Source organism: Arachis duranensis, chromosome 1 (assembly GCF_000817695.3).
Source record: "Arachis duranensis cultivar V14167 chromosome 1, aradu.V14167.gnm2.J7QH, whole genome shotgun sequence".
In the NCBI taxonomy this organism is placed as follows: Eukaryota; Viridiplantae; Streptophyta; class Magnoliopsida; order Fabales; family Fabaceae; genus Arachis; species Arachis duranensis.
The window spans coordinates 7,789,395-7,801,872 of NC_029772.3; positions in this window are offsets into that span (position 1 = coordinate 7,789,395).

The window sequence follows — 12,478 nt, forward strand, 5'->3', positions numbered from 1 at the left end:
ATATGATGGAATTTCACTATAATCAATCTGATTACAACTTGTAAAGTGCTAACCCAACTTACAAGGGCATTCCCACAAAATCATGAAACACAACATAGATGAACAAAGGAACTCTAAGACATCTATGGCTTTTTCTTTTAATTTTGCATTCTCTGCCTTTTTCCGCTCTATGCCTTTTTCATACAAACCTCATTGTTTGTCTTTTTCCATGAGACTCAAGACATGACAAAATTAAACAGAAAAATTACAAAACAGAATACATTGAAGGAGAAGAGAAAACTGTTAGCTCAAGTAGCTCTTGAGAACTCTGTGCCTTGCACTTTCAAATTTTCTCCTTGCTTCAAACAGTGGTTGTCCACCCTTATTATAGAAGAGGGGAGCCTCCACTTATTGAAGCCAAAAGCCGAACCAACTTCTTCCTCCTTCAACAACAGAACCAGTTCGGCCACATAGAGAGAGAAGAGATAACCATGCAAAATCCAACATGCAATTACCTCTAGTCCTTTCTTGATCATCACTCTTCATCTATTCTGGCCCATTTAATAATTCAGCCTCATGGTATGAGAAACATGTAGCAAGGCTGATTATTGGGTTTAGACTAAAAATTCATTTTTCGGCCCAATTGAAAATCTGCACAACAAAATTATTAATTTAGTAAGTGTGAAATAAGATCAAATTAATAATTTTGTAATTAAATATTTTAATAATGTTTGTTCATCATCAAATTAATTTAAAATTTTTCAAACTCATCATATCTAATAATATAAAATTATTTATTTTTTTATTGATTATATACTGACTAAAATTTAATAAAATTACTGCCCTAGACTTTTTTCTTTGGAAAATACAACTTAAGTTTAAAAATTGTCTTCATATATACTTTCAAAAGTACTTATCATACCTTTTCAAAACTAAAAGTATAAGCATGTGACTTTTAAATTTGCCAATTGTAATTTGTCTGTCTGAAAATTTTATCTAACTAAATTTTAGCCACATGGATGTTTTGGATGTCGCATGATTGATCTAGTTACAACTTACAACCTTTATTTTCAACTCCAATAACATGTGTTAGGTATTAAACAATTTAAAAAAGAAAAATAAAAACTTAAGGTTACTACGATCTCTCTTAGTGTAACTACATTTTTTTAATTCCTTACTGACTTGTGAACTTGTTGAATGTTAGTATCTACTTACAACGTTTTTCTTTAACTCTTAATAATATTTTGATAAAAGCACAGATAATGGGAAGTGAATTTTGCCAATTAAAAATACTTTTTTGCTATAAGTTGATAAAATAGATTCTAATATAGATTTCACAGAAGTGTATATATATAATTAAAAAAATTCAAAAGAATATTTAATTGAGAATATTAGTTCTTGTAAAGAAAAAAGTTTGAAGACTAACAAGTTTAATGTATGTTGGTCAGTATTTTAATTTTGGCTAACATTTCAACCTTTTAGTCTAATAATTTAACATTATATTTTTAATCAATATTATTAATTAATTATTGGTCGAAAATAATAAATTGTGTTAATCTCTTAACATTGTTCATGGGATAATTGTTTTTATATTATCCAAGTTATTTTTGTTGGAGCATTTCCTTTCCAAGGTAGTATTGTAATTGGAAGACATTTTCCACATGTATAGTTGTCCTACTGTTTAATATGCTTGCAATAGTGCAGACAATAAGTTCCCATCGGCTCCACTGGAATTTAATTTTCACTATGCAGAATATTGTGCGCTACGTAGTATATAGTCGGGCGTTACCTTTATTCTATAACGAAATATTAAAATTGAAAAGTTTTATTTATCTTATTATTCGGTTTTCAGATCTTTCATTTTTCTTTCTGATAATTCAAACGCTTGCATATGATTGGCAACCACCTACATTTTCATTAAATATAAACCCCACCATATCCAATACTATTCAATATATATATATATATAAATTATAAATAAATATATAAATTTTGTCTACATTCATGATTCACCAATATATATTCATAATAATTTTGACATCCACTTTTTTTTCCCTTTAACTGTTTTAAGTTACTACTTATTTTGAGCATGAGTTGCAATGCTATTCATACGATGTTGTTATTTTACACCATTTTATGTAATGTAATGGTCGAGCCAAGCTCTAATAGTCTAATTCATGCATATGGTTATTCTTCATTCTTCAAGACTTTCATGGTCATTATTTCAAAAATAAAATAAAACTTCAACAGAAGTTTCAAGGTTTGACACTTTGACTATCAATTTTCATGGAGACAAGTTTGGATACTTATTTACTGGCATAGTTGATCAATTAACTTATTAATTTTTCCTCATTAATGCTGCTTATTATTTTTGGATAAGAATTAGGCGACAAGGATATGATATTAGAACTGTATATTATTATTATTTTCACGTGGAAGGCCTACGTATATAATAACCTAAAATGTTTGCGGGTACGTAATGCCTAGTTATTGTGACAAGGAAGAGAAAGAAAGATTATTATTAGCCATGAACTAACCTCTATATATGCATGGTCCCATACCTCATTCTAAGCCAAGTTAGGGGATGAAGATCTTGTGGACTAAATCGCTGAAACAGACGCGACTTTAAGTCCTTAACTTCCCAAATGCAACACGCCATTTTTCTTGTCATGATCACAATAATTGTTCTATGGATACTACCAATATTAAGTAGTGGGGATAGTGATTGTTAAGAGAAATTCTTGCCTACTATAGATTGGCTTTTCTTTTGTTTTTTTCCAGTTTGTTTTATATTAACTTTTTTCCCTTTCGAATAAACAATAATCAAATTTTATACTTTTACATTATAGAAAATCAGATACTATATTATGAAATTATTTACTCAAAAAGTTAAGTAGATAAATAAAAGTAAATAAATATTTATATCTACTCTATCAAATAGGTCAATCAAGGCTAGGAAATTAGCCAATTAGGCAAATTTTAGTTGAACATCATCTGTCTTGGCGTCTTGCGATGCATTCTATGACATCATTTTTAATTTAATAATTTGTTTTCACTTAATTACTTGACCGATCTTAATTCTTATGAGAGATTTTTTGGTTAATTGATGGAATTAGTTTTTAAAAGATTGGTCATTCTTTAAATTTGTTTTCGAAAAATTTATCAATCAAATTAGTCTTTTAAGTATTATAAATTAATTATTTTTGTCATTTCAATTAATAGTTTTCATCAATGATTATTAATATAAAATGTTAATTGATAGCATACATAATATCTAACATGTTTAATTAGATGCTGAACAAATATATTTATAAAAATCTATTAATATAGTCAATTTTTTTAATTATATAAATCATAATTCTAATATAACCTAATAGTAATAAATTAATAAATTTTTATAAATATATTTATTATTTAGTATCTACTTAGATATTTTAGTGTTATATATGATGTGAGTTAATATTTTATGTCATCAATTATTGATAAAAATTATTGATTGAATGACTGAAAAACGAAAATAATTAATTTATAATTTTTAAAAAATCAGTTTAATTTTTTTTTTGTGACTAAAAAATCAGTTTAATTGATAAAATTTTTAAAAAACAAATTTAAAAAATATCCTATTTTTTAAAAATTAATTTAACTATTAACTCGAAATTTTTTATATTTATGAAACGTTCAAATGAATTGTATTACGTTACATCTATATGATGACGAAGAAAATTCAAACATGCATGATGAGTTAACTTACTGAAAAATAAGTTGTCTTAAATAAATTTTTTTCGCAGCTCGACAAACCTAAGAGCCAACTATAATTTAATCCAGTTTTGGGTTTTTCAACTATAACTATTTGTAATAATCACCAAAAAGACTCTGGTGCAATTTTGCTTTCTTTTTTTTTTTTTGGTGTACTGTGGGGATATCTTTTTTGTTGTAAGATGATTGATAATTGGGAGTTTGGAACCAATTTTGTATGTTCTGCACAGTGTTGGAATTAAAATTCTTATCAATGACCAAAAAGAGAAAGAAAAATAAAAACTAGAATACTTATCCCCCGCGTTTATTTTCATAAAAAAAACAAATCGTCAATACGCAAATGAATCCTGATAAGCATCCGTACATGCTTTCCGTTGGGCTTTGTTGAAACTCTCCAAAAAGAATCATGCATGATTTTACTAAATTGAAAATTAAAAAAAAAACGAGGTATATTGTAAGCCCTAGTGATTACACAAGTCCTCCGAGTTCTCTACAATTCTCCAAGCTTGTTTGCAAAGTGCCTTAGGTTTTGTAATTAAAAAATCCTTGAATCCCAACCCTCTATCTTTTCTGTGTTTTGTGATCTTTTTCCGGCCCTTCAGTGATTTCTGCGATCTTTTTTGAAATGTCCACCAGAATTTGACTACCTTAGCATTTAATCTTTATTAAAAATTCTTCGAAATTTAATTACGTTAAATGCATATGATGGAATAGCTTAAATTATTGATTTAATCAAAATCTCTTTATCTGCTTGATTAAGTAATATTTCTTTCTACCTTTCTATTTTATTCATACCTCTTTTCTCTATTTAAGTTAACATTTTATTTTTAGATATTTTTTAATGTACTGATAATCTTAAATATTTGTCGGAATTTTCTCACGCTCACATATCCAAAATCTCTTTAATATTGACTGTTACTTAATTAGAAAGATACCTATTCTCCAAAGGTTACGTCCAATTTTTTAAGATTCATTCTTTGTCCCAATATTTCTGTGAGTGTATAATAAGATTAAAATAATCTGATATATTTTCTTTTTTTTTTCTCAGCCAAAATGATACGGTCATCCGTAAATAATAAGTATGTGATGGTAAATATATTACACCATTTTTATTAGGAAACTCATTTTAGTTTTTATTTATGATTTATTTGTCATAGAAAATAACTCTACTTTAATTTTTGCATCATAAACAGTAAATAAAAACTCAAAACATCTCTCTTTTTTATTAGAAAAAACTAACTTTAGTCCCTATATAATTCGAGATTACACTAATTTATAAAATTACTTAATATAAGGAAAAACATAATTAAGTTCTATAGTTGACGACAAGCATTGTGAAATTGTCATATCTGTTCAATCAAGTCCTCTTTCAATTGTCTATGCTGCTACCTATTTCGAAGTTGGGCATTTCTTTGGAGAAATTGATGGTATGGTGCAAAATCTTCTTCTCCCATGTGAGGTTGTGATAAGCCATTTTCGATATCATCATACTCTAAGCCTTAAGCAAAATTTCCTGCATAAGTGTATCTTTTATCGTCAACAATCATATTATGCAATATAATACAAGCATCTTCTTCCAGTTGCATCAACCCTCTGTTGGAAATACGGATAGACGTTTGAGAGAGCGTCTACTATCCGAAGGAACACATGCCTTCTCATTCGAATATTGAGTTGGAAACGACAAAGAAGTTGGAGTAACATTTTCGATAGAGGGATTAAATATGGATGAAAATAGAAAATGTGGTGTTTGTGAATTTTGATTTTGCGGTTAGAATATAGAAAATTGATTATTATAAGGAGCTTGAAAATTGAAATTAGAAAGATTTTGTGGATTTGGATTTTGAAATGTATTCGATAGTGTGAAGTTTTGATTTGGGACTTGAGAGTTTGAGATTTGAGATTGTTGGGTATTTGGAATTTGAGAAAAGTTTTGTAAGTAATTGAAAAAAGAGTTGAGTTGGTTTGGATCCATTTTTCCGAACAAAAAATAATATTAGTAGAACTTTGATAAGAAAATGAAAAAGATTAGTAGAAAGTGTGAAAATAGAAATGTATCTAAGTGGTATATATAAAGTAACAAAATATTAATTTATTAATAATAATGGTAACATAATAACGGCTAGTTTTCAACGACTAATTTTGCAACGGTTAGTTTTGCAACAATTAACTAAATATAATAATATAAATTATTAATTAAATAAAAATTTAATCATTTAATTAATTAATTATTATGATTATTAATAAATTAAATATGATTTAATCATTTAATCATTTATTAATAATTATAATAATTAATTATATATGTAAGTATTATTTTTTCGAAAGAAACTCAGCAGGGATTTTATTACTTTAAAACTCGTGAAGAAACTCACTTTTTGTTTACTTTAATGATAGGTCCTCATGGTTTACTGATACACATTAAATGAGACTCTAAATTCTTCTACCATTAAAATTGCTTTTAGGTATAATTTTAAACATAAAAACCTCTGCTGCTATTATAAATGGATAAGAAAATAGAAAATCACTTTTTCTTTTATGATATAATTTTTTGTGACAACTCTCCCTTCACTTTAAATTTATAATTTGTGCTTTTAATGCATTTCATGATAAGTTACATTCATTCTCTTTTAAATTCAAAAGTCTCTATACTTTTTTTTAAGAAGTTCATTTCAATCTATCATAAACTTTATTCATATTTATTTAATAGTCAAATTTTTAGATTTTTTTTCCTTTTTTCGCAAGATAGATGTGAAACCCTTCTTGAACAATTACAATATCATTTTGAATAATTAGTTTATTTCTTACAAAAATACTTTAAGTAAGTGACACTACTTTATCCAATATTTTCTTAAGCCTCATAACTAATATTTTTAAAAATAATTTTATAAATAAAATTGCAATAATTTATCAATGGCAGATGATTAAGACTTTTTGACTATTTTATTTTAGGAATAAAAATAACTGCTATTTCATCGCTAATCTCTTCTCACAAATTCTTATTTACAAAAAATTCTAAACATCACATACCTCATTTTTTATATCACTCCAATATTGCTGGAAGAACGACCATTAAACCGTCCATGCTAAAAGATTGCATTTTTACTTCTTCTTAAGTCACTTGTACTACTAGCTCCTCATTCATCTCTTGATTCACTCTTGTGAAAATCTTTTTATTATAGCATTCCAATATTGATGGAAGAATGATCATTGAACCGTCCATACTAAAAGATTGCATTAATATTTTTATTTTTTCTTCAATCACTTGCACTATTAGCTCCTCATTTATATCTGAATTCACCCTTGTGAAAATCTTTTGCAACATTATTCTAAGTTGTTGCTCTTAGAGGCTTTAAATAGCTCTGTGAATTGTTTCTCTATCATTTCTAACACTTCTGAATTTTTGCTGATCCATTCTACTTCTTAGACATTTATGAATTTTTTGATTTTATTTTTGTCTCTCTTCTAAATGGTAGTAGCTAGGGATGGCCATGAGTTTCTGTGAGGGCAGAAACTCCTCTCCCATTTTTTTATTGGTTTCTGTTTATCTCTCTACGTTGAAAAGTTGGATACGTAGAAATATCTATAGATAATTAGATATTATTAAATTTTAATTTAAAAAAATAATACAATCATAATAAAAACTTATATAATTCAACAAAACATATCAAATTAAATATAATTCAAACACAAATTTAATATAATAATATAACATAAAATTTTTAACATATAAATTAAATAGAGTTACTTACATAACTTATATATAAAAATATTTACGTAAATTTTCTTTCGCAGAAATTTTATAAATCTCCATAAAATAAGTGCCTTAATTTTCACCCGTCTTTATTTATTCGTGAGAATGGATCCCATTTCAGCTTTGCTGTTTGTCCCCGATACTTCTCTTGTTTTCACAGCTCCTCAATTCTTTTCTTGATCTGCACAATCTTGTTGTTCCAAGAGCTCTGATACTTGTAATTGCTGCAGTTTCCTATTCAGCTTGTTAACTCCTTATTCGCTTTGGATAATGCCTTTTTCTCCAATGTTGTCATACCAAATTAATTAGTAGTACTGCTCAAATTTATGTAGTTATAGTAGCCATTTGGTTAATATAAAAAATTAAGCTTTATCAATTAGGTGTTGATTTTTTTTAACTCAAAAAATAATCTATATTAAATCATTAAAAAATATATTTAATTGTTTTTAAATTTATAAATATGATTGAAAAACTTTAAATTTTTATCTTGATGATTTGTTGTTCTAAATCTTAAATCTTATTATTTAGGGTTGAGAACTAGAGTTGGAAGGTAATTTTTTGTATATTATATTGAAAAATAAAATTTTAAAATTTTATTTATACTTTATGTATTAATTCTTATTATACCCTGTACAAAGAAAATATGTATTAGTTTTATTTTTATTAAGTATCAAACTAGAAAATAATATTGGCTTATCTTTTTTATTTATAAAACAATAATAAAATCATTATATATACAAAATAATTAAAAATGATAATGATAATAATAATAATAAATTAGAGAATGGGGCAGCAAAGTTGAATCTTAATCTTTTGTTTGTGCAACTTGGATACTTGTGTATTTTCAACAAAGAAAGGATATTTTTGAATTCTTCATCCAATGGTCTCCGTTTACGTTCGTTGATATGAAAGCATAACTTATTAGATACATGCAGTTGTATCTCTCATTAAGGTTTTAGGAGCATGATAAGAATTATTGGTTAATTGTCAAATTAAATAATAATGACTATGATGATGACGGTGATGATGAATTGATGATACAATACAAGATGGAGAATGATATGACCTTAATTCTTGTACTTCACTTCTACATGACCTAATTATGTATATATTTTTTATGGATATAGATAAATAAGAATTTAATTTTTATATACCGTAAGTGTGTATAAATCTCATATTAATAACAATAATTAAATTTTTTTAAACCATTGCAATATGTAATCATAAAAATTCGTCGTTATTTTGTGACGGTTTTTAGAATGAAAGTGCAATTTATTTAGAATTTAGTATTATATCTTGAAATTTATAGAATATGTGATAGCTAAGCTAATTTTATTTTTATTTATTTCTAATATTGTTTACTCTTCTCTCTTTTTTGAGTTAAGTCTCAAAATAATTTCTGAAGTTGCACTCAAATTTTAAAATGGTCCTTGAAATTAATAATTAGTCAATTTCATCCTTAAACTTGCACTTTAAGACTCATAGTAGTTCTTACGTCGTTTTGTATTAATAAAAAAAGTAGAAAAACCCGAGCCGCTTCTTCAACCCAAGTCCTTCCTCATTCCCTTTTTCAACCCAAGCCCGAGCCCCTTTCCCTTCCACTTTCTCTTCTATCGCCACCTCTCGCCAGCCTCCGTCACAGTGTCGCACCGTTCGCCTCCTTTTCAACCTAGTCTCTCGCACTCTTGTCTCTTCTCTGTCTTCTTCGACCTCCCTCTTCTCTTGTCTTTTCTCTGTTTGCTTCTGCAAGTTGGAAGAGCTAATAAAGTTAAAATTTTTGAAGTTCCTTGTCTTAGGATTTGAAAACCTAAATTTAACATAGGTTAACTAGTTAATCAGACATGACAGAACATGAAATGCTAGCTTAATTCACACAAATTTTAACACAGAGATTACCAACAACATTTTTCAAACAATTATCAGAGAAAGAAAAAATTGTATTACTTGAGCAAAAGAAAAGTCTGGTCAATATTTTATGGCGTCCAGATACCAAGTTGTATTTGTTTTTTTTTATCCCCGAATTGATAAACTCCTTGAGGTTTGTAGACAAAAAGCGCTGTGAAATACAAATTAGGACTTGAAATGCTCTCCAAAGATCATTTTGTTTGGAAACTCTTCCGTAATGGTGCTCTAGTTTGGCAGCGGCTCTACAACAGATTCCCGAACATTGAAGACAGATGTCCTCGATGTGGAGAAGAAGGAGAATCAATCATCAATTGTCTGGTTCACTGCATACATGCAAAGCAAACCTGGTAGAGATCTCATCTAGCTGACCTCAACACAGTTTCAGATGAACTTGAACCATGATAGTGGTGGGCGTGGCTCTGCGAACAGACAAAACAGCCATTCAGGGGAAGAATGACTTGGCCATAGCAGCTAACATCTTCTGGGCAATTTGGAGAGGAAGAAACTTGAAGGTCTTTGAAGGAAAAGAAATCCCCTTAGCATTACGCTGGAACTCCATGCTTGAATGTTGGACGATGGGGGACGGCACAGTGAATGTGAGTGGAAAGGAGAGAACAAAGCAGCGTTAGAGAGGAGAATGGACACGATGGAAAAACTATGTTGAGGAGGGGGCGAGTGGCACGACGCTGTGACGAAGGTCGGCGAGAGGCAGCGGCAGAAAGGAAGGGAAAGGGACTCGAATTGGGGAAGGAAAAGGGGAAGGGTTCGAATTGAAGAAGGGGTTTGGATTTTTTATTTTTTTTATTAATACAAAATGACATCGTTTTAACTTTTTGATAAACAGAAAATGTCTTAGAAACTACTATAAATTTTAGAGTGCAAATTCTAAAACAAAATTAGATAACTATTAACTTAAAAACCTACTTTAAAACTCGAAGACAATTTTAAAAGTCACTTTGAAATTTAACTCCTTTTTTTCCTCTCTCAATTTTCTACCATATGAAGAGACATATAATACGCTGTGTGTATCTAATTCTAAACTACTGCATGTAAAAGGCATAATTACAAAAATCATATTAAAACAATACGTAATTGATTGGCAATATGATTTAGTATAGTAAAACTATACCTACTCTAATATGAACACATTCTGATTGAAAGCAAGGAAAAACAAGTTGAATAATAGTAGTCTTTATTTTATTTAACATGGCGTTAGAACTTACTACCTACACATGTATAAACTATATTATCCATGCACAAAGTTCAATCTTATTGAACATTTATGTCACCTTCAACCAAGTCTAAAAAACAAAAAAAAAATATTTGGTAACAACAAAAATTAACAAAAAATAATCAAAATTTATTTTATTCAATATTTATTAATTTTAGTAATAATTAATAAATATTAATAAATAAAATAAATTTTAACTATTTTTTATTTTCCTGACATTATCATAAGAATATGCATTATAACAAGACTACATTATACTGCAATTCACTTGCTATTAAGAAAATACTATACAAACAACAGTTTGACTCCAATATTTAAAATAAAAAATATATTTTAAATTTTTTATTTAAAATATATAATACACATATTTCTTAGTACTAATGTATAGTATAATCACGTATAATTGGCTATCTACATGAAAATAGAATATATTCATATAAAGATAATAAACAAAAACAATGAGATAATTTGATATATTTTACTAAATTACTTAATATATATAATGCATATCTATATGGCAGATATCACTTTTATATAGAAATATTTTCATACGAATAATTAATTTGTTAAAAAATAATTTTTATTATTTAGCTATTATTTTTGTTATCCTTATATTATAAGCCGCCTCCTTTTATTATACAAATTTGTATATACCGATAGAATACTAGCCATTATATTAATTAGGTTCTTGCATTGTTTAATTTCCTGTTATAACAACTCTGTACATTTAGAAGAGAGATTGAGTATTATTTTTCTTACATTATTGGCTTTGATGCTGTAACGATGAGGGACGATGCCCATTATTTGCATAATATATTTTATGAGTCTCTACCAAAAGAAGTTATTAATTAAAGATCAATTTGATATCCGAAAATATGTTATATTTCTGCTACGTTATTAATAGCATTTTTGTTAATTTTTATATTTTATATATCTTTATATATGTATTTTTTGAATATATCTATTTATCTATGTATTTAAAATATAATAATTAATTATTATTGATAATAAATTGATCGATAATATATTAGTGTCTTATACTTTTTATTTTTATTTTTATTTATAGGTATATGTTCATCATTATTTTTAAGATTTTATGGGAAAAAATCAGAAATAAGAATACAACAGTTTTTTCTCAGCTCGGATTCAGGTTTAGCTAAAGAATATGTTAAAGTCGTTGGTTAAGAGAATTAAAATAGAAAATTTTGACTTTTTCATGAATTATCAATGTTTTCAATTAAATTTTTCTATTATTTTTTTTCAATGGTTTCACTATTTTTACTATGTTTTTAATTAAGAGTTCTACACAAATAAATAAATAAGAAAGAATATAAATAAAAAATATTTAGAAAAAAAAAAACAATAGGGGGCAGCCCGTATATCAATTATTCACAAAAAAGACAAAAAAATTATCAATTATCATATGATCTTACTTAGCCATCTTGGTTTTAGATAAAGGAAACTATATATCATTTAATGTTGCCATAAATTTAGTATAACTCCTTGCATCAACTCAACAGCAAGAATTTATTAAGGCGTCTTTGATATGGAATGACAAATAAAACAAGAAAACGAATAATCATATATATGCAGTAAATTTATCAATGTAATATAAATAACAACATAAACAAAGCAAAATTTTCAAATTAATATAATTTGATGGAAAAGTATAAGTAAATAATAAAAATATTAAACAATGTGAATAATGAATATATTGGATGTTTATTTTATTAGGTGTGTGGATAATTATATTAACATTAAGATTTAGATAAATAATTTAAAAGTGTAATGTGTTTTTATTTAATTGGTGATTATTTATATTGTTCAAAAAATCATTAATTACTTGCCTAATTTGA